This window comes from Festucalex cinctus, chromosome 4 (assembly GCF_051991245.1).
Source record: "Festucalex cinctus isolate MCC-2025b chromosome 4, RoL_Fcin_1.0, whole genome shotgun sequence".
Taxonomy (NCBI): domain Eukaryota; kingdom Metazoa; phylum Chordata; class Actinopteri; order Syngnathiformes; family Syngnathidae; genus Festucalex; species Festucalex cinctus.
This window is the reverse complement of record NC_135414.1, coordinates 5,172,249-5,196,396: the sequence shown is the minus strand read 5'-3', so window position 1 is coordinate 5,196,396 and position 24,148 is coordinate 5,172,249. Positions and strand designations below refer to the sequence as shown.

At 39.4% G+C, this 24,148-nt stretch overlaps 3 long non-coding RNA genes across 4 annotated transcripts; 1 reads left to right on the top strand and 2 right to left on the bottom strand.

Moving 5' to 3' along the window:
- Nucleotides 1-9,184: 9,184 nt before the first annotated feature.
- On the bottom strand, nucleotides 9,185-10,436 carry LOC144017352 (uncharacterized). Its single transcript, XR_013283166.1, has 4 exons — nucleotides 9,901-10,436; nucleotides 9,625-9,762; nucleotides 9,515-9,549; nucleotides 9,185-9,425 (listed from the first exon to the last, which is right to left on the bottom strand). It is a non-coding gene; the product is annotated as an uncharacterized LOC144017352 (long non-coding RNA).
- A 10,011-nt stretch (nucleotides 10,437-20,447) lies between these two features.
- Nucleotides 20,448-22,084, top strand: LOC144017164 (uncharacterized). 2 transcript variants are annotated; one of them, XR_013283121.1, is made up of 3 exons: nucleotides 20,448-20,865; nucleotides 21,568-21,811; nucleotides 21,912-22,084. It is a non-coding gene; the product is annotated as an uncharacterized LOC144017164 (long non-coding RNA). The 2 variants fall into 2 exon arrangements; XR_013283120.1 differs by having other exon boundaries at nucleotides 20,448-21,811.
- A 593-nt stretch (nucleotides 22,085-22,677) lies between these two features.
- Nucleotides 22,678-23,840, bottom strand: LOC144017259 (uncharacterized). The gene is made up of 2 exons (XR_013283147.1): nucleotides 23,766-23,840; nucleotides 22,678-23,000 (listed from the first exon to the last, which is right to left on the bottom strand). It is a non-coding gene; the product is annotated as an uncharacterized LOC144017259 (long non-coding RNA).
- Between the last annotated feature and the right edge of the window lie 308 nt (nucleotides 23,841-24,148).

The following is a 24,148-nucleotide window of genomic DNA, read 5'->3' as shown; positions in this document are numbered from 1 at the left end:
TGTGTCAGGTGCTCTGAATGAATTAAAGTGCCGTGCAGGGCCGTGGAAAAACCTCTGCGTGAGGCCCTAATCAGTTGCAAACAAGGACGGATGGGGGAGGGTGGGGAGCCTTCATTCCTGTAACTAATAATTTGCGGTTTCCCAATGCAGCCAGGCAGCCAGCGCCAAAGGCAGAGACTAATAAACTTGGAGGCTGTGTAGATTTATAAATGATTAATTAAGGAGCCTCCCATGGGAGCTCTAGCAGCTATAAGCAAAAAATAATAATTAGCTGGGATGAAACTTAAACTAACAGGAAAACATCGTGATCGTGTTGGAAAGGACATGGCGGGGGCAGCTTGCGTGACATTGGGCTGACAAAAAGGGCCCTCAGTGCTCCACCACTTTTGGGTAGAGTGGGAGGAAGGAGGGTGGCTTCGTTGATGATAGCAGATAATGAAGAGTTACATAGAGTGTAGACACACTGAGGAGACACACACTCACACGGGGGTTAGTCGTGAGCTGTAAGGAGAGATGACTGAGAGAGGTTAGGATTGGGTCTGAAATTAGTTCTTGACTGCCTCAAGTACCTCTGCACTCAGCTACATTATCATCTCTGGTTGCCTTGCCTCATGCCTGCCCTTCAGGGAGGTCTCCAAAGGCCCGCTCCTCTAGTTCTTTTTGTGAATGTCAAGATGCTGAGTTGAAAGTCCTGCAGATTTAAAGGGAAGTGTCAAGTTTCGAAGGCCCCTAATGAGAGAACTGGCTAATTTCATGCCAATGAGTTGAATATCACAATACATTCCAACTTCCGGAGTATTTTATCTTTTGCGATCGAGGCAAACTGGCTTGCGACTATCTGGACCATCATGGACCATCTAATAGAGTGACTATACCAGGAGCCTGAACTCACAATATTTGAGTATTTGAGTCGCACAGTAAACACCTACCTGCACATAGGCAGTGACTTTTTTTTTTTTTTTTTTTTTTTAGCCTATCCTATTACTCATTGAAAAACTTTGTTTTCGTGCTTATCTTCTGGCATCTTAGTGCTGGGAAAATATGTTAAAGTGAGTTGAGAAGCTTCATTTAGACAAAACAAGTGCTTTGCCACCATCTTGTGCACACTGAACAGGATAGAAAAAAAAAGTGCAATGTACGGAATTCAACAAATACCTTTAGTTGTCTTTGGGTAGCTATTCATGAAACACAAATATAGTAAAAACATATCTACTGTCTAAAGGTGAACAAGTAAATCCTGAGAGCAGTAAAAAAAAAGGCCTAATCATATATATATATATATATATATATATGTTTTGTTTTGTTTTTTTCTTGCAACAGAAACCCACCTGTACATTACCGACAGATTGAATCCTAATGTGACTTCTTCAGAAATCCTCATGTGTCAATCTTGACCTCAGTTTGGCGCTTAGGTTAAAAAGAAACTGGCCTGGAGTGTTTTCATGTCTCCAGCACACCACAAGATGAAAAATGTCTGAGATGAAAAATTAGGGCCAAGAAGACTGTTGAAAAGAGGAGTCAGACGCGTCTTTAAGTCATCATAATTGACTCACTGGAGGGCTGGGCTCTGGTGGCACCGAAGTCCTTCAGAAGTCAATGTTCCCTGAATCTGCAGTCAAGGGTGAATACATGTTTTTAGATTTCATAAATAAATATTTTATTCAACAGTCAATGGTGTGCATGCGGTGGAAGACAGTCCTTTCATGTGACTCTGGCTCGGTGGGAAAATTGAGGCGACTAAAGGCTACCAGCAGAAGTGAGAGAGAACGAACGTTCTTTTTGAATGATGGCTAAAAAGTAAGACTACTGATTTCCCTGATTTGATCACTGTGAGTGTCCGTCAGGTTTAGAGTGACGTTTGACAACAATTAGTGGGGCTTCTTTGAGCTGTGTCAGGTATTCCTTTATGACAAAGGCAGTTTCTGGCCCCCAACTTCTGAACAGATTCAATCTACACACATCACTTGGCAGCTGTCGTTTACGCACATCATCGCGATCACGTGACCAGGATAATGGCGTTCACCACAGTATGTTCTTATTTTGACAGCTAATCGGTTTAAAAGAAAATTCAAGGAATAAGATGCCAAATATATTTGCACTTTTATTCTTTATACACAATGCCTAATCCAATATTGGAAAATTAATTTTATGTCTTTTATCACTTTAAAGCCAAGACCTCTGTAAAGGATTCCTCGTATTCCTTCAGATTATTACTTGTATTAAAGTGCATTCAGAAAAAAAAAATGTTTTTGCTGACAGCAGTTATGACAAGCAAAGATGACTACAAGAAAATACATTTCTCTTCTATTTGTACCATGGATGGGTTTTCCACCAAAATATAATGTCTGTAATGCATCATGTAGGTAAAACTCTATGCAATGTAGAACAAAATTCAAATCAACAAAAGCAAGTCTCGAGCAATTGACTTGTATTACGATATTCACTAAAATGGGCAACACACAAGTACTGCTCTCAGTCTGTCACAGTGTTGGGATACAATTTAATCAAAATTGTTCACTCCAGCTGCAAATTGGCTGATATTTATTTCCTGTTACTGTACAAGTTCAAGAGGTGGCTGTATTCCTTCTGTATTTAAAAGAAAAACAAAAAGGCATGCCAATAATGTGTGTGAAATGTAAATGTTCATAGCAATGACTTCAGGAGCTAAAAAGACATTTAGGCAATAATTGAAATGCAGCATAAAATTGCCCTTGCAAATAACCATGAGCCATTATGTGAACACATTCTCCCTGCTTCTTCTCAGATCACACACACATACACACGCACGCGTGCACAGCCATGCGCATGCACAGGAAAGGAGAAGTCCTCTGAGGCTATTACAATTGCACATTAATCCGCAAAATTAAAAATGGTGATTGATCGGTTGATGGGATTGACGGTCAACAAGGTTTTTCATTAACTTGTGAAGGGGGGGGGGGGGGGGGGGGGGGTGATGGGAGGTGTTCCATGGGAAGCGAAAGTGCAGCAAGGAACACAAGCAACATGTACTGTGAAAAGGACTGAAGAGAAATGTAAATACGAGAATGCAATAACGCGACAGCACACTAATCATATTTACAAACTATATTACATTTTCCCATTGTGTTTGCCTTGCTTAGGATTGGCTACCATGTAATTGTCATTGTAACCAGTGTTGGCTTATGGGAAAATTTAACTGCAGTGATATACAGTAAGACGACTGGTAGGATTATTATTACTTTATTATGAGCCAGTATATGTTTATTAAAACAATTTGTCATGCAGAACAGTAGTGGGGAATGGAAACATTAAATTGTGCTCCACTGTGGCCGTAGAAATGAGTTACAATAAAATTAATGGCAGGGAGGCCCGCGCTGACACCAGACTGCTTCGTAATAACCCGCTGCTTCGTTTCATTTGCCGATCATTTCCTGTTGGGCCCTCTCCATTAAACATACATGCAGGGGATTATTGAAACAGCCCTGTGACAGCCATTGTATCGTATGTGTGTGAGTGTGTGTGTGAGGGAGAGAGTTTCTTGCGAAAAAAAATAAAAATACTGGTGCGTGTGTTCCGAATGGTGATAACACTGCAGCAGTGTGTTTTTGTTGCAATGAGAGCATGAGGCATGGGGACAGGAAGGGTAGGTCTCGGGTCTGAGGAGGAGACGTCATTTCACAGAGTGCCTGGGAGGAGCGACGTTACTTTGTTGGCTCCGGCTAATTGACTTTGAGGATATAGCGGAAGTTAGGGTGATGAGTTAAGTGCATTTACTTGGAACAATGTCCTTTATTCCCCTTGCAGGTCAGTCTTTGGGATAATGTGCAGACTGGTAACATGGCGTAGTGTGTGTTATTTGTCACTGTGACCTCGTGCCTGTCGTTCAAACACTGGTGTCAAATTTCATTACACTAGAAAGAAGTGACTACAGTTTACAAAGCACGAGGAATGTATTTCTTGACAACACTTGCAAATCTACTGATTATTAGAATGTTGTCTTTAATAAAGGCTCAACCGTGAAATATATTAGAGTAAATTCTGATTATTTGTAAATAGAGTATTTATTGGTCCTTTTGAATAAAAAAATTTTTTATTTTTTTTTTTTAGAATCAACTTCCACATAAGACTTTTGATTTGTGTCATATTTGATACATCTGGTCACAATGCTTTAAATTTGCACATTTATAACTGTCAAAACTACAATAACAAACATATAATAATACACAGACATAGCAAACATATTAGTATTTCCAAAAGTCAGAAATAACATTTCCCGCTATTAATAAGTATAGGTGTCTCTCCTTTCTCAATTGGAGCGATCTTGCAAGGTCGCTGGAAAAGCCATCAGCTGGGTGATACTTCCCTCTAAAGGATTACCCGTGCAATGCATGTGTCATATACGTCAGGGTTTTAATGGGGGGGGGGGAATCGAGGGCTCAAAATGTCATAGGGTTGTAAAATGCAAAATAAAATGTAAAATAAAAGGATTCCATTTTATATGCAAATGGCCAAAAATCTGTTCCTCTTGATTCCAGAACTGTTATCAAAACGTTTGCTCGTCTATTGGTCTATCGCATACTTATTGAATTTCTTATTTTAAAGATTCGATACTTACATACTAACAGAGGGGGTTGTGTTTACCTCCACCAAGCACAAGAACAACATAGAAGCTAATTTTTCTACGTGAAAATTCTAAACTCATTTCTATATACAGAGTATCCTTGGCTCACAAGATCTGGCATAGGAAAATGAGTTGGAACTTCTACAGGTAGATTCCAAGATTGGAGGCAATATTGATTCAGTAGGTCAAACTTCTACCTCTTTCATCGATTAAAAGTTTCATTTTACGAAATCAAATTAAAAATAAATGAAGTGATTAAAAATTGCATTTTGTAAAATGTACTCAAGAAAGAAGTCCATAATTATCTCAAATTATATCAAAACAATTGATTACTGTTGTAGATATCTGTTGTAGATATCCATATCAGAAATCCCCAACATGCGGCTATCAGCATGAAGCTGATGATTCACTTTTGTTACTTGCATATTCGTTTTATAATTCTGAGCTCATATTTAGCCGGTAATCTGCATGAACAGTCCCCAAGAACACTACCATAGCACCTGAGTCAAGACTCCAAAATACTGTTCTCTGATTGGTCTATTGCTGTTCGTCGTCATGTAATAGGCACACAGATCAAAAGTGTGTGTCGTCATAGTGCTATGGCTGATATATCACTGGAAAACTGAGAGCATTTTATCTTGTTTGATTTGAAGAAAAGTTGAGCTTCATCTTCAATTGACTTCCTTTTTCTTTCTTTATTTAATGTGGTGAGAAGGCGCAGTGCCTCAGTAAACCCCATATAAGCATAGGAAAACATGCAAACTCTTCCTTTATAATTACCTGATGCTGTACACAGTCCAAGCCTGATGTAATGTAATCTAAAAGATAATCTAATGTAAAAGATTACCATTCATGTATTCTATAAACAATATCTTGAATTGTCTTTGTTTTTCCACACTATTACAAACTCAAAAAAAGGCAAATTCAAGGACGTTGGCAAATTCAAGGACGCATCTGTTGAGGAAGGACGCATCTGTACTGGCTCCTGCACTCGCTCGTGAATCTAACTACTTGTTGATTTTTGCATTGGGATTTTTAACTACATTGTTGCAGAATGCCTGGCGGAAAAAGAGCTGACGAGATTGAGGAGATAAAATCTTCTCTTAAAAAACTCAGTGGAATGGTCGCCGAATTACTTGAAATGAAGAAGAGCATTGAGCCACTTCTTCAGGAAATACAGCAATTGAAGAAAGAGACACAGGAAAAAGATCGACGCATTGTTGCCTTGGAACAAAAAGTGGATGATTTGGAACAAAATCTTCGTATCAACGATGTGATAGTCACCGGTATCAAGATCAAGCCGCGCCGTGGCCCTTTGAGAGCTGCGGCTAGCACGAGCACGGAAGATTCTGACCAATATTCAGGGAACGAGACTGTGGAACAGCAAGTGACACTTCAACTCAGAGATTTGGGATTAACTGTTGATCCTGCGCACATTCAGATGTGCTTTTCGCTTCCAACTGGAGGGACACGACCACCGGCAGTTCTGATCAGGTTTGTTGACAGAAAGAAAAAGATCACAAGCGTCACAAGCTTCGTGGGAAACATGTCTACATCAACGAAAACCTCACCAAACGAAATGCTGACATCGCCAAAAAGGCTCGACAAAAGAGAAAGAATGGACTTATCGAAAGCACGTGGACAAAAGACTGCCGAATTTTTATTCAAACTAAAGATAACTCTGGTCAACTAAAAACACGAATCGTGAAAGGAGCTGAGGAATTGGCAGCGCTTGAGAGACAACAGTAATTCACAATATCACAACAACAACATCACTAATTACCCAAAGCTGGAGTTGTATATGATTATTTGCTGACTTTTCCAAGGCTAACTCTTGTTTATACACCTGCATTGATAACATGTATTGCTGTTCCCGTTTGAATCTAAATATTGTCTGGCTCGAATTCCGTTTGGACATTTGTTGTAACAGTCAAGGCTACATGATAAGGCTGTATTGTGGCTCCAATGAATCTGCTGTCAATACGCAAAATGGGGGTTGGTGGTCTGGTTCCTGGAATGCAGCTGGTGTGGGCCGCTCTGCTGGGTGAGCTAGGCTGGGCAGCGCACAGGAGTCATCAGATCCACAACATGCTAGCAACCAGTGGTGCTACCTGACCAGAATCGAGTGCTGAAATTGCTTGAAAGCAATGGGCCGAATGCAAGCCGATCGACTCTTCTGGAAAGCACAACATGTGTGAAAGCTGATCCGAGGTCAGCGAAGACCCTACTGGTGAAAGAGAAGAATTGCGCTTGCCTTGGCTGCTCGCCTGGCGGGGTGGGCTTGCTGGTGGCGTCTGGGGACCGACTCACCAGCGCCAAATGACTGGGACTAGCCACAATCTACACACGGACATTCAAGATGAACTGAGCGAGCAGTGTCTGGGATAGTATGGGATGGATAACGATAAAAATTAATGACTATTCTAAATAATGTATATGATTGATGCGTTATAGTAATGGTCGATGGGGACGGGTCTCGAATAAGCTTCGGCTTCTACCCGTCAGCCCTTCTTTCGGATGTCAATGTTGCAAATGATGTGATGTGATTGATGTAAACTGTAATGTGTCCGAAAGGAAAAAATGAATAAACTAAAACTAAAAATAAACTAACTACCACTCCACAAGAAAATTCATACTACTTGTATGAATATTGTGAACTCAATTTGAAAAACAAAATTATACTGTTATTTTGGCCACGGCCATTTGGACAAAATCGCTGTCGAAAAAAAGTGCCTGCGATCAAATGGACAATTAGCTTTTAAGTGCTTATTCTTCGGCTCTGATGCCGACCACTCGCCAGTTCACTGCACCCCCCGCCACCATACAAAGCCTCTTATGACTACATTAATGCAACTAATTACCATGTCAATCACAAGTAATGCTTATTAATTGGCCCTTAGGAAGAAAAAAAAAGAGGACAATTTCAAACAGTAAGTAGTGCCTTTAAAAGCCCACTGAAAGACTGACTGGGGTGGTGAGAGAGAGAGAGAGAGAGAGATAGAGAGAGAGAGAGAGAGAGAGAGAGAGAGAGAGAGAGAGAGAGAGAGAGAGAGAGAGAGAGAGAGAGACACATTTCAGCCTCACTGCTGGCATTAGTCCGTCTGCTGTCCAGATGTCTCCCACAGGTGACAGCTGCAATAGCCTAACAAGCAAATTAATCACGGAGCTTTTGTGGCGCTTCATTTTGGGCAAACTCATTTCGTTTCATAAAAGACTTCATCTCGTGTGAAAAATGACAAATTGCGGCCGTAGAGTGATGTGGACGGCCGAGCGGCCGGCTCTCATTTCTGCACTGTGCCTGCGAGGTACTGAAGAACAGAGGCTGGGAGATAGAGCAAAGAGAGAACTGGGCCCGAACCCGCCAGTCAGTAATGAAGCCTAGCACTGCCCCCGCGGGCTCAAGTTCTGAGGAGCCTCACAGGTGGTATGGTCTGATTAAAACCCAGCTTGGTTGTAAAAACCAGGCTTTGAATCTCCAGCCTGTCATTCTTTGTCTCGAAATTGCAATATGATGGACATTTTGTGAAGCTAGCCTGACAGGGGTTTGGTCGTAGGGAATTTACATGGGATTTAAATTCAAGTTCAGCATTTCCTTCATTTAGATGTGAAGTTCAAGAGCTCCATTAAGCGCTTGTTATATTTTAGATCATTTTTAGGATTGATGACGAAGATCTCATAAACCTGAAACACCTGCTACGAAATAATTTGTTTTACAATGTCAAATGAACTGTTTGGAAAAGGTTACTTAAGGTTCAAACAACTTGGAAAGTCATTGACCAACTGTTTTGGTACTCTATTACTGATCCCAAAACTCTATAGCTCTGTTTGAGGCCTAATAGAGGCAAAACAGCCATTTTGGTTTAGTGAATTTAGGCTACATAAGAAAATCCTTCAACAAACTCTTATTTAAGAAAATGGGCCATTTCAGATAAAACTGTGGCTATGGTAACATCCACTACACTATGATAAACAGTGTTGTCATTTTGGGTTTTTTCTAGCTTGTGGTCTCCCTTTTGCTTTCATGACATGCAACCATGCCCATATTGCCTATTCTCCGAGAATGCTGACTGATTATATCTTAATCAGATCTTTTTCATTTTTGTAGTTTTTTAACTCTTTGACTGCCAGCCATTTTCGGAAAAGGTAACCCCTATACTGACAGCTGATTTACAGAATTTTACCGATCTTTCAAGCTCCACAGAAAATGTTGTGTTAGGACTATGGAAACGCGGATACTACCAAATGAAAGATTGAAGTCTCATCTTTCATCTAAAAAAAGTTTGTTTCTACCTTATTCGGATCTTCAGTAATCAACAATAGAAAACACCTTCGTTTCACCCAAATCCTCTATTTTCTTCCAAAATACGGAGAAATCAAGCTTTTTGTGATACGATGTTATTTCATGCACTCTAGTGAATTTGGCACTTTTTTTTTTGCATAAGTGATTCTACAAACACCTAAACTTCTATAAAACACTACCCCAACAATAAAAAAAAAAAGTGTTTTTTGATTGCAAAATAACAGTTTATTTACATGCAACAGTAGCAATCCGAACAAACAATTTGGAAAACTCTTTGCAAACTATTTACACGTGCGCAACAGTTTTTGTCAGTCTGCTTCTGCATGGACTGATTTGCGTAGAGGTTGGTATGATGAACGATGTGCTGGAGAAGTTCATCCGTGATGAAGAGCTCCAGGATGTCAGCTGGCAGGTGGGAATTCAGCTCTGCTGCAGCATCTCTTGGTCCTGGTTTTGCAGCAAAGGGGAAGATGGTTGGCTGCCAGCCGAATTCATCAACTTCAAGCCAGCCAGAATCTTTGGGATCTGCAAATATACATTTCAATATCATATATTATTTTAGAGCACTGTGATGCAATGTGTGTGTGTGTGTGTGTGTGTGTGTGCATGTTTACCTTTTTTTTTTCCGATGTATTGGTTGATGCACATTCTGTAAATTATAGAAGAAGTTTACCATCAAATATTTTATTAGAGCTGTGGAGAATCTTTTTTTTTTTCTTTTTACCTTTGTTCTGCTCACTGTGAGAAGGGTCACTTTGGGCCCTATGAGGGGGAGCTTGTTGCGGTGTATTGAAAACGTTTTTTTTTTTTTTTACCTTTCTTTGTCGTAGAACCAGCGGTCGGACGTTGCTGTGAGCACGATCTATAAAACATACATTCACGTTTGTATAGGTAATAGATGTTCTAGTGTATATCAGCACATTTACACACGCTGCTAGCAGATCGCCGAAAAGTTAGTAAAGTAATCTTACTAGCAATCTCTTAGCATGTTAGCGCTTACCTTCACGTTCTTTGGAAGACTGTCCAAGACTGTCTTGCAGCGGACCCATAGTACTCGTCATCGTCCGATGAAACGTCATCTGTGCAGACGTGCTCGGTTGTGCACCACTTTTCTCCGGTGTAGCATCGCTAGCCGGTGGGGCCTTAGGACGTTATTAGCATCGCTAGCCGGTGGGGCCTTCGGACGTGGTCGAAACGGCCGCGTCACCGCTTCAACTATGACTTAACTCCGTCATCACTGTGCTCTTGAGCACTGGTCGATGCTTTTGAGCTTTGAAAATAAGGATCAAGCGTGAGCTGATTGCCATCTGTAGCCTTTTTGACTCCCTTAGCCAAGTTAGCCATTCTCTCCCCCTCAACACTCTAGCTCCGCCTCTCTTCTTCTACTGTTGTCTCCTACCCGATCTTGTCCAAAAGACTCATCACAACCATCTAGTGGCCAGGAATACTCATTATAGTAACCCGATCGGCTTGATACTTGGAGCACAGCTGCCCAAGGCTTTCCTCCACCCGATTCCATAAAAAAAACATAGTAGACGTCAATTAACGTCTATGGCGGCCAATTCTAGGTTTATACTGAACGTCATTAAACGTTTATGGCGGTCAAAGAGTTTTTTAATTCCAGGGTTGAGGCGTAACAAAATACCAAGATTCCATAATCTAGTTACAAAATTAATGTAACACTAATCCATAATATTACTGGGAGAGCATTGATTCCAAATGAATAATAATAATAATAATAATAATAATAATAATAATAATAATAATAATAATAATAATAATAATAATAAAGGTAACCAGAATGCAATCAAATGTAATTTGTTGTTGAGAAAGTAATTGAAATAGTTCCACTATATTACATTTTCAACAAGGTAACTTTTAATGTATCAATGGCATTTCCAAAGTAATATTTACAATTCCATTCAGTTTCCTGACATTGGCCGACTCAAATTTCCTGTACCGCATCTTGCTTGCAGGGTAATTGGTTATGTTATAGCTGGAACGGATCACTGCTCAATCACACCAGACACTCGTTCAACCTAACATTTTTTTTGGACTGCTTTTGTTTCTGGAGCGTGGGAGGAAATGGCAGTAGAGTGACACGAGCAAAGTCATACAAGTGCAGAGAGAACATGCAAACTCCAATTGAAAGGTCGGAATTAGTACTGATTAGAACAGAAAAACTGGCCCAAAGAGAAATCGTTACCGCATTTTCTTTACTGTGACCAACAATGTCTGGAAAGACAATTGAATCAATCTCTCCTGCTGTAAAGCAAAGGTTAAACTTCTTCTGTTATAGAACAACAAAACCATTTAATAAGTCTGATGCGGATGGATGAGTCCTAAACTTGTCAGTCTCCGACACAAGGGTACATTTTCCCTATATGGAATCTCATCACAATGTTGTTTCAGGTGAGCGAAAAGCCTCAAATGATACTGGACAATGAATGGAAGGAATGGTAGTAAGTTGGATGGATTAATTCATTGATCGGCTTAGTTTGCTTGACTTCCACAAATGCATTCTCTCAACAAACCTTGGCTGTGTAATAGTTGCGCCCTCGTAACTGCAAGTACATTTCAAACAAAACTATGGTAAATTGAAAAGTCACAATGGCCACACTCAACCCACAAATTAAAGTTGGGGGATTTAAGTGCCTCAGAAACCCATTAATATAAAGCGGCGATAAATCCTTGAAAGCTTTTCAACAAAAACTGTAATTATCATTGTCAGGAGAAAAGAAAGCAGCACAGGGAGGCGAGAGGATTACACTCTTCACAACAGAGGAATGTTCTGTGTTTATTTCACCTCATTTGTTGAAAGACACTCCGGAGTGACAGATGTCAGAAACACTTTTATATTTTAGCATAATTATCTACTTCATTCTATTCTACTGGCACATATTGTATTCTACCTTCTATTCTTCAAATTCTTACTTGACTTGCTCTGATTGTGCAGAAATTCATTGTTCCCCTCTCTTGAATGTTTGACCATGGCATATAGACGAACCCTTTTACTTAATGGATTAACAAAAGCAGTTTTTAGGACAATAAAAATAATTTCTTCATTTAAAGCAGAAAGTTTTCAGTTGCTTGATCTTTGTTGAAGTCTTTCAAACTTTCGCCGTGCCTCATACCTTTGCAATTTAGTGCCTATTGTGAACATTTTCAACATACTCCAGTGAATAGATGCTTATCTCCGTAAGACGACTTCACTTATTAACTCAAGTTTTCCCTCTTTTACTTATATACTCAGTAAAAGAATCATATCATATCACGGTTTTGCCTTGTTTCCAAGTTGTCTCATACAAAATGTATGCAGTATATTAGTAATTGACAGTGAGAGGTATTTAAGATATTTTTTTTCTCTTTTTAGCCTTGAGGTAGCAGATATCAGAATATGATAGAATAGAATATACAATATAATTGTAACAGTGTGCACATTTTTTTCTAAGCGGAGTGCGTCTTTTGTTCAAGTAAGCATCATTTTTCAAGAGAGCTTCTTCAGGCTTTAAGTTACCGGTGTGTGTGTGCGTGTGTGTGTGTGTGTGTGTGTGTGTGTATATACATACATATATATATATATATATATATATATATATATATATATATATATATATATATATATATATATATATATATATATATAATTGGTTGGCAACCAGTCCAGGGTGTCCCCCGCCTTCTGCCCAGAGCCAGCTGAGATAGGCGCCAGCACCCTCCGCGACCCTTGTGAGGAATAAGCGGTCAAGAAAATGGATGGATGGATGGATGTATATATATATATATATATATATATATATATATATATATATATATATATATATATATATATATATATATATATATATATATATATATATATATATATATTAGGGATGTTCGATACCACTTTTTTCAGACCCTCAGTACTCACCGGTACCAACTGCCGATACCAGTAGTACATTTTGACAAATAAAAAAAAAAATCACTAAAAGATATTTTTAAACAAATATATTTCCTTTAATTTTGACAAAAAAAAACAACAAAACAAAAAAAAACAGCACAGTCACTCTTCAATAGTCTTAACGCTCAAAATAAAACACAAAAATGTTCTTTTAGTTTAAGATTCACAATTTTGAAGTATTTCCAAACCGGTGAAGTTTTGGTGAAAAACTGTTGCAAGCTAATGCCAGTGACAGGCAAGGAGGACTCACTTAACGTCTTCCCCCTCTGCCATCGGTCACTTGTACTCGTCTGCGTCACGAGTACTCGGTACTTGAAAAAAGGCTTTTATCGGGCTGATACCGATATCTGGTATCGGTACTCGGCCATCCCTAATATATATATATATATATATATATATATATATATATATATATATATATATATATATATATATATATATATATATATATATATATATAGTAGGGGTGTGACGATATCTCGATACGGCGATACATCGCGATATTTTCTCTCACGATGGGTTATCGATATGCCTATGCCAAATATCGATACAGCCGCTGTAACGGCTCCATTGTTCCTTATTGCGCAATTACTTGGCGGGCCGCTAGAGGGAGCGCCTCATAAGAGTGGCGGGAAAATGTGCGGCAGTCTTCAGCCAAAGAAGACCCAAGAAAACAAAACTCCGGCTCCATACAAGTCAAAGATGTGGATATATAGATAGTGTGGAATGGATACATTTCGGATTTTATCAAATGGAATACAGAAGAGACGGACTTTGGTGTATACAAGAACTGTCTCACAATAGCTACACTGGAAACATGACGAATATGAGTGGCATTTAGAGTGGCATTATCCAGGACTAGACTTGCTAAAGGTAAGAGCTAATTCTCTCTCTCTCTGTTAATTTAATTCTCCAAGGGCAAAATTGATCACGCACAGCATCTCTGTGTATATTTGCAATCGATTTCCACCCGTAAAGCGTAGTTGTGAATGATGGTTTTCCCTACGTGATTTCGTTAGGCGTCAGGGGCACGAGGTAGATGTCTTGTTCGGTGAGTTTAAGCGGGGGCAATATGACACGAAAAACACACACAACGCTGTGATAGTTACAAAATTAAATGGAGCTCAGCTAAAGCTCCCGAATGTCGGGCCACTCTCCCGAACTTCAAAACTACACTTGTGCAACAAGAAATGAGTAATGGCAAAACTAACAAACGAGAGCGGAGGCTCGCTAACAAAACGAAGGGAGAAAGGAACACATACAAATAGCCAGGCCACGACTGAAGACAACCAGGTAAAATACCCGGTCATTTCACTGAGAAAAAGAATTCCAACTTTGTAAGAGGAGATCAGGGTAAGCGACCTAGCGACCTTTGATGCCCTGGAGAAGCAACACCATCCCATTGACTGAGATACGAGCGACCCGTAGGCCCACTGGCAGATATGCTCTTATCGAGGCACTACTGCAACACCAAAACAGATAAAGAAGCCCTGCGCTGTGTCAGAGTTGACTTTTTGGCACACATGATCGTTCTTAATGATCAACTGACATCAAGTGTTGGCCAGTACTTGTAAAGAGTTTGCAGAGAGAGCAAATCTTAGTTTTCAGTTTGAGAATTGAGTGTATTTTCTTTGTAACAGTGAAATACTTCTGCATTTCTTGCTTTTAGTGAACTAAACACATTTTTCAGTGTGTGTGTATGCAAGGGTGCGTATGCGTATGAGTGTGACAGAAAATAGGAAGTGGACTGTTGCTGACTTGAAAATATAAAAATTTACAACACACACTCCCACACGCGCACACACACATGCTCGGACACCCCCCACCCCACCTCCTCCCTTGAGGGTCTGGAAGCTAATTAGCTGCGAAAGTATTTATTTATCACAGATAAACTGTCAAACAATCTCGCTGGCATGTCCCCAATGGAAATAGGAAGTACTCATTAGTTTGTTCAATTAAGCTTTCTTTCCCCACTTCCCGCATCCCCACAGGACAGCACATGTTTTGGTAAAGTGTGAAAAGTTAATTCACTTAAAATGACTTTCCATGTACGCTGTGACAAAGGTGGAGGCTCTTGACATCTACAGAATATCGGTTTAGTCTTAGTTAGATTTAGACTAAAAAAAAAAAATAAAAAAAAAATTGTCATACACTTCATTAATCTGTGAGCAGTCCTACAACAGAGAGTGACAATGTTATTTGATTTGTTGGGGAAAAGTAAGTTTTGTTAATGGTTCTGCTGAAATAAGCCATATGGCGCTAACTGTATGGGCATTTTTTAAGTAATACTTAAACATTCTAAACTGCGTAATGAGGCACACTGAGATAAGAGTCACACTTTTGACATTACCTCTCTCGCATGTAAAAATAATATAAAAATGTTAAAAGAACTCAAGACTGGAGTCTTCCTGCTTGAATTCGATTTGTCCACTGATTTTATAAAACATTCAGTATTTATTATTGTTCAATCTAGCATCGTTCCTTTCATAACGGTCTATTTTGTGTTGCAAAATGCTGTGATGCTGGCTTATCAATCATCTGTGAGGAATGTTAAGGTCTTACAAGACGTGTTTTCACTTTTCTCTTTAACACTGAGAAATTTCAGTCATTTGCAGTTTTATTCACCTTTGTTTCCATTATAAAGTTATCCACCTATCATATTACCCGACTGGTAATAAGATCAAAAGATTAAAAACAAAAAGATTCAATGACACGTTGCACATTTTTCAGACTCATTAAATCATTAAAAGCAAATTATGTGTAGGCACCTCTGGTATTTGAATGTCAGCAGCATAATAGATTTGTTGAGGAAACATTAAAGTTGTTAGAATCTTCCATCTAAGGTCAAAGCCTTATCACAGGTAAAGGTTATGGAATTTTCCAGCGACTCCCCTCTTTCCTTAAATCTGCACAGCGTGGCATCCAATATCGCAGGAGAACCAAACTCCACTACGTGTTGGACTTGCAGAGGTGGCGTTTACATTCCTCATGTCTGAGCGTCGATCCCCTCAAGACAATATCGCCAAGACACCAGGAAGGCGAGATTTGGCCAAGTCCATCCCACCAATTCCCTCACTTGTGCATCCATATTTCATTCGGCCTCGGCTCTAATGAAAGTCCTGGCAACTTCCCCACCGTGGGAGCCTCTAAGTGCGCACATTGAAGAGAGGGAAATCGTAAATAAGGACAGTGGCCTTCATACAAAACCATGTGAGAAGGAATGAGGTCTAAAAAAGTAGGTGGGAAAAGGGAGGAGGGGATGTGTTCAGCCGTGTTGGAGCTGGCAAGGCCATCTGCCTGGAAGAGCTTGGCTATCTCCCATCCCCACTTTCCCTCCTCCCTCCCTCTGCCTGTTTATCCCAATGCCCTTCAGAAGACATTAGCACAGGTCTCATCCTGTTATCTTCCGCTGGCCTGAATATGCTCAGATTTTAAGTAGCGTTTGCTGTGTTGAGTTTGGCATCCGTATCCCTGGGAAGCAAACATAACATCCCCACTAAAAGGCTGCTGGGGCGCTGGGATGGGAGATACCTGCATATGGATTGCGTTTACACAGCAGCCCACCACCACCACCTCCTCCTCCTCCTGGACACAATGCTGCATTAGAGGCAAGAGCACTGAAGCCTGTTCAAATTATGGAAAGCCAGAGTAGCTCAATTTTGCAATTTGTCTTGAGTGTCTTGTCTGTCCTGCCCGATATGAAGCTCAATAACATTGTTAAGATAATGCCAACTTAGAAGGTAAAAAAAAAAGAAAAAAAAAAGATTAACAATTTCATCAGGACCATTACTGCATCAGTAATTGATTACATATAAGATTTTTTTTATTCCGAAAGAGCTTAGCTATATAGGGCTAATGGGATTGAAGTCTCCCTCCGCAGCAAATATGATTTTGGTCAGTTTCATTAGACCTTCTACTTGAGCAAATGCTGAGAGACAAATGTTGTGGTGCAAGGAAATATACCTTCTTGTTGTGTGAATGCTGAGAATAAAACATTCACACTATTCAATAATGTTGCATGTCAATTTTCATTTCTTTTTGGCTTCAAAGCGGCAGCATTGCGCAACAGATGGTGCAATCCAAGAGAAAAAATGTGTTGCTTTGTGTCTCATCTGAGGCAAAATGTGTTGTGATATAGTCTACTGGACTTTTTCAAAGGTAAGATCACAAACAAGAAAAGCCATGATGCAGCAACGATACCATGAGGACTAAATCAAATCAGATTACTTGTAATCACTATGCTGCTCACAGTTGGCATACATTACCATCTAGCCCTTCACAGTAGTCATGTCACCATAATAAAACAATAATATAGAGGGACTGATAGTGGACTGTTATTGTATAAGCGGCACTCACACTAAGTCACCCGAAGATCAAAGTACCGCAATGTATCAAGATTATTTTAGTTAAAGTACCACTGATTGTCACCTATGATAATGATAAGTAAAACTAAAATTCAACATTTTCGTTAATGAAGTAAAATGAAAATTCCAAAACTATAATAACCCTGCAACATATAAAGCATGGTTGATGCTATGTTAAGGGGCTGCCGTGTTAGCGTCGTTTCAGGCCACCTTGGACAAAATGTGATTGTGAAACAACATGGCGGGGGTGAGAAGGGCAACCGTGACGACCGCGATTGCCATGGATGCCTAGCAAGATCTTGAAATTGTCAAAACATTTGCCATGGAAGTCATGTGCGGACTAGAAACCTAGTTGGCCATAGTATAAAATGGAGTGTACACAACTAAATTGGGTGTAACGTAACTTGGAGCCGGACAGGTAACATATTTATTCCTCGGTATCATAAACACATTGCCTACAGCTCTTCCAATGCTAGGCGATGTGTGTAATTTTCCTACAATGCTGACCGTTTTGGACCTTTTTATAATTTTTCATGTTGAGAGGCATTAGTGAATTCTTTGTTGACAGAACCCAAATAATATTTGACATGAATATTCGATGGAATGGCTGTGTGCCTACATGTGCTACCCCACATGCTGATGTGGTCTCCGAAGATTGCTATGTAAAAACCTATGACGTACTGTATTAACTAAGCAGCATTTAAAGGCCTTGGCATTTGAGCTCGGCAACTGGATCCCACAACATTCACATGCAATTTCAAGTCTGAATAATTATTTGGGAGGCCTTTTGCCAACTTAATTAGCGACAACGAAAATAAGATTCATTTCTGAACATTATTGTGAGTGGATGGTGTCCAGATCTCCTGCAGGACACAGTAAAGTAGCTCACTCATTAGACATGCACCATCCTGACTGTGGAGCTTAACAAATTAACACAGCCACTCACCAGATTAATGTAAGATCTAAATTGTGCCGTCATTACCCAAGTAATTATTTCTCTAAATAATTTGATCAAATATGCAAGATGACACAAACACAGCTGCAGTACCAGAGGTAGGATGGATGGATGGATGGATGGATGGATGGATGGATGGATGGATGGATGGATGGATGGATGGCTGCATATATATATATAGATACATAACATTGAATCTAAATCATTTTTACATCATTAAGAAACACATAGCAGATGAACAAATCACCATCAGGATTGTTTTTCTTTACAGCAATACAAATCACGAGAAACATTATATAAAAGTTTGAGAGGAGTTAAAATTGAATTGTAGAGTGCAAAATGAAGTCACAACACAAACACACAAGTGATAATTGGAAAGGGGGCATTCACTTTGCAGATAAAAGCATTCTTTCCACTCATAATCAATATACAGCAATACATCATTTCGCCAGATAGCGAGAGAAGAATGAGCTGAAATTATGTAAAGTTTTTCTTAATTACTTTTTGAGCCTGAAGCAGTTTGCTGCACCCGCACGGGCCTCAGAAGAAAGTTTACAGCCTCTCGTTGCCATTAGCTACTTCTAATTTAAGTACTTATCACGCGAGTCTAAAGCAATGCTTTATGAAGCATCTCAGGCCTTATCTGTATGTACACCTCCAATGTGATCACATGGTTAAATGATATTTCTGTTAACGCTCATTGCCGAAATTAAAAAAAAGCTGTGGGTGTGCATTTTTGTGAGCATAATCTCATTCTCCTGATCGCAACGGGGCATTTATGGAGGGTTTTATGGCCTTAATTATCTTTGCTGATTACCGTATATCAACTTTTAGTGGTTCATTGTATTTCCAATGTGCATCAGCTGAGCTGGACAAATGCCTTTATGACAGATAACAGTTACCTCAATGTACAACTTTGTTAGCTGTAAGACACCTCTTGGATATGGGATGCACATAGTAGTTCACAGGGTTCAAGAAAATGGGATACATACATTTCACATTGAACCTGAATATGCTTATTCACTACAAAAACAGAGCGAGAAAGAGAGGGAGAGAGAGGGAGAGAGAGAGAGAGAGAGAGAGAGAGAGAGAGAGGAAAACAAGAGGTAATTATTTAATTATTAATTCACCTAAACATACATTTCACAATGGTGTTTTTGTATTAGATTCATGGTAATGATTGGTGCATTCTTTACATATACAAATACGCACTATATACGAACTTGAGCGTTTTTGTTATCTGCCGTCAATTGTGACATACATCGTTCCTTTGGAAAGTCCACTGGCATTACATTTTTTTCTTGATATTCAGCATGTGGACAGGACTTTGGGCTGGCGTGGCTGCTCTAGAGCGCCTCATTGTTGGTCATGAGTGTGCTTAAGTTAGAGGGAGAAGGCAGAAGAGCAATTCTGATTTGACGGCAAACATGAACAGGGACGAAAAGTGCTGTGATGACCGCAAGGGACATATTATGCGCAGGTATAAGAAAGATGCTAGCAGCATCCATCTTTCCAGTTAGTAGAATTAGTATTTGATTGACAGTTGAATGGGGCGTGAATTAAGGGCATTCAGCAGTCACACCTACAGGATTATTTGAGAGTTAAGACAGTAATTTGATTTTTCACCATTTTTTAAAGCCCCATTTTATATGCTTTCATTTTTTTTTTAAACCATTAAAAGGCAGGGTTTTAACGTTGTTCTCTGTGTTTTGTCAAGACATTTATTTTCTTTATAGGGACTTTGACAGGAAAAAATAATAAAGACGAATTTCTGTTTTCTTTCTTGTAGTTGTACAGTATAATATTTTTTTAAGCTTTTGTGGTCAATATACAGTAAATGGACGTTTTCCTACACTGAATTTGTGAGTAGTTAAAGAAGCCCGGGCGATTAAAAACATGCTAAACGAACCTAACCCATCAACATTTAAAGCTATGTTTTTTCATAAACCTCTTAGCCATAACCATTTCATCACTCTGCAAATATTGTATAAACACCGTATGCAAAAATAACATTTGCAGAGACACTATCGCAAGCACATGAGAAGTGTCTTGGCTCTGTAGTCATGTGTTTGAGATGACAACATTAAAATGGTGATCCTGCTTTGGTCTGACAATGCCTTCCCTTACTGCAAGCCAGAATAGTAAACATTTTTCAAGGTATTTGAAATGTAATTTATAATGTTATTGCTTTAAATGCTGGCTTGCTTAAAGGTACACTCAGTATTATACAGTGGCATCTAGTGGTGAAACAATAAATCATTCGAAAAAAAAAAAATTGTTTGTGTTAGTAGTATGTAAAAAGATATGTTGTATCGCATAAACGTACTTTTTTTAAATATAACGGTTAGTCTAGAAATCGCAAATTATCTTACATGTCCGGGCCGCGGCTTCTAGTGTCTGCCATGTTTCGCCGCCATCTTTCTGCTACGGGTGCCGTCAAAGACAAATTTCAGCGCTCCATTTCTTAACGCGTTTTTGGAACGCACTTCCGGTTTGTATGGCGACCGCATGTCCACGAAGAGGAAGAGTTTCCGGTCCCCGAAGAGAGCATTATCAAGCATCACACTTACTTTGGGAATTTATTTTATTTCAGCGCGACAAAACAAGAGTTTATATTGTAGCCGCATTTGCCAGATGGAGAGAAATGAGGAACAGACTAGGTTTGGGACGTGCCGGTGCCTTCGACTGCTTTCTACTTGACCGGTAAGTAAGAGTACATTTGTGTTTACGTTTTGAGAGCGAGAGAAAAAGTATACACCGTACTAATTAATACGATGTTCGTACCTTTGTTTTACGATCACTGTAGCTGTTGATTAGCAACTCCGCACCACTCGAACGATTTCGTTACGTAGCTACTTGCTTTGAAAAAAAAAAAGATTCCCGCTGGCACGTTATATTTAGAGTAAATGCGCAAGTTATTGTGTAATGTAATGTAACTGTGATTTCGGAGGTATATTTGCCCATAACTTCAATGGAGAATCTAAAGCATACTGTATTAGTGGAGGAGTTGAAAATTATTTTCGTTGTGGTTGGTGAAAATAGTGTTCTCGAAATTAATTTTCGGCAGGGAATAACTTTCTGGACTTAAATGCTGGCTGTACCGTAAGCACTGCTAGAGTCTGAACTCTCTCACTCAAGTGTGTACTGGTCCATTGTGTAATTGGGTGCACAAGAATTTACAGGCTGCCACGTTTTCCACGGAAATTCGACAAGCAAGCAGCCTTTGCATATTCTATGCAGTATGCAGTCAAGTTACTTTTATCTAGCTAATACAATGTTTTGGGCCCAAAAACTAAAGATCTTACCTCTATTTTGGGGGCTTTGTTGGAAAGTTGGTGACATATAGTAGTATCATCAATTATTCTATTTTATTTTATAATTTTGTTTTTGTTTGTGTCACACTAGATCAACAGCCAAACTTGAGGGGTTCCAGAACCATATTCTGATGTATACAAGCATTCATGCACCGTTTAAATACATCACCGACCTGCAAGAAAAAAAAATATCAAGGGGAGAGTCAGCAGCCAAATTGGAATGCCCCAAATGAGGACACTTGAATGGAGGACCCCAGAAGGCTTCGGTGTTGTACCACCAGTATCTCCACCTACCATATCTGAGCTGCAACAAACTGAAGTCAGCCGACGTCTTGGTATGTCATTTACATATGGACGGCATTGCACACTACATTAACTTTTTGTGTGAAGCAATACGGAATGGTCACATGTACAAGCACCACTTGTTTTACACAGGACCTGCTGACCAGGTGTCTGAAGCCATGGAGTGACTCCTCCCTCACTTTCCTCAGCAAGCCTTTGAAGAATATGATATCATCGTTGGTGGGAACATGCCCTCACTCCATAACATGTACTTGTGCAGTCAAGGAGCATGTCAAACTTAATAAAACCAGCAAACATTGAAGTGACTTCATTTTTACTGCAGTCTGTTCACACAATCAATGGACAAGCCTTCCTTAATTTTGCCCCAATAACATCATAGAGTAGGCGAAAAGTAGTGTTACAGATCATACTATGTGTTCGGGAGAGTTTGAGGAATGTTGCAATGTTAATGGGGGGCAATGTCAGCACACACACACACACACACACACACACAAAACATCATGGTATTGAGTTAATCAGATATTTTAGCTGTGTACAACACATACCTGCTCTGTGACACTACTTTTGGCCCAAACCTGTATGTCTATTTTCCATATTTTGAAATGCACAGCGTATTGGTAAAATTCTGGAACAACTGCAATTCATGTAGCTCATTATATTCTAACAGCATTTTTTTTTTTTTTTTAGTTAATATGTTCATTTCATGTAGACTTTTATTTTACTTTATTTTATTCATTCATTTTCATGTACTGTACCTTACATTCATTGGCCAATGAAGAATTCCTTGTCATTGCAAGCATTTATAATAATTCTCCAGGCTTTTGATGTTTTACATTTCTGGTCATGTAAAATAGTGTTAGGTTAGGTGTCGAATGAACACTGCATGTTGACGCCAAAGGAAATAGTATTTTTTTAGTTATTCAAAATGTACAAATTAACACACAACAACAATATACAAGTTATACAAACTACAACAACAAGTGTCAGACATGGACTAATTATATGCCAGGTAAAAAACCTTTGTATTGTCCTCAAGGATCTGGGAAAGTGTCACTTATTTGCTACAAGTCCACCAAGGTGCTGCAGTCTGGGATCCAGGTACAGGAAATCATGGTGGTGCTGATGTGTCAGCAATGTGTCAAAAAGTATTTCTTGGTGTCAGTCTATCAGCTGGACTTGGATATCTTCATGTTCCTCCATGGTCATTTCCTGTACGAGTCTCTGCAAGAAGGTAACAATTGTATGTCAGATGAGGTACCAAACAATGAACTGAAAGTCACTGAGCCAATGAAGTACATTATTACATGAGCAAGACTATTTGTGAAAGCCATGTAAATTCCTGCACATCGAAGTACAAGGAAGCTGTTGTATCTTCAATCAAAACTAATTAAGTTTCTTAGTGATATTTATTAGGTAAAATTGTTCAACATGGTGACAAATCGATATCTGAGTAAAGGGTTTCAAATGTTTTTGTAAGCAGCACTTTTCTGAGTGGTTAGTAGCAACAAGACACGGGGGGGTTTACGAGTCTGAGTTGCAGATGTGTAGTTCAGTTAACACCATTATTTTTGCACGATATACTAAACATATCAGCAAACGATGTAATCTAAATACCACATATTCCAAGCAAAGGTATGTTTTGAGCCATTCACATGCATGCTCGAATGGAATTATTTTTCCATGATGACATAATTGTACGTTACGAGACACCGCGTTCTCTTCCCCGTTCTCTTCCTCGTCGTCTCCCTCGCCCCCTCCTTGCCCCCTTTGAGATGGTCCACATGTCTATAAAACATAACATAACTGTGTGTTCTCTGTTGCATGGTTTAGTTGCACTAACAAATATGAACATAGATAGCCATTAGCATTAGCTGACGTACAGTATTTCCAAACAATGCCGACAAAAATATTAATTCTGAAATTAAATGACTAAATCACAATTATTAGGGATCTGTACAGTATGTCTAACAAATGCAATTCACTTACGTCATCACTCGAGGGAATACCAGAAGTTGTTTGCGTTCTGTTCCGGTGAAATTGGTGGTAGGCTGTTGAAGTAGGGTCTCTCTGGGACGCCGTAGTTCATGTGCTTAAAATCATTGCATTATCTTGTTTGACCGATAGATGGAGGTCGTGAGCTACACACTGGGGCTTTAAGGTCAAGACAAACAATCAACCTACAGTTTATGTACATGTTTTTTTTTTTTGTTTTTTTTTTTAATTGTGGAAGCAAACTGACATGAAATGCAATTTAACATTTGCAGTATTGTTCAGACAGGTGTCCCTTGAGTCAAGGACCCACACCACACATCCTCTGACAAAGCTGTTAATGTTCTGCAAACACTGCGCAAATTGCAGAAACCAGTCCA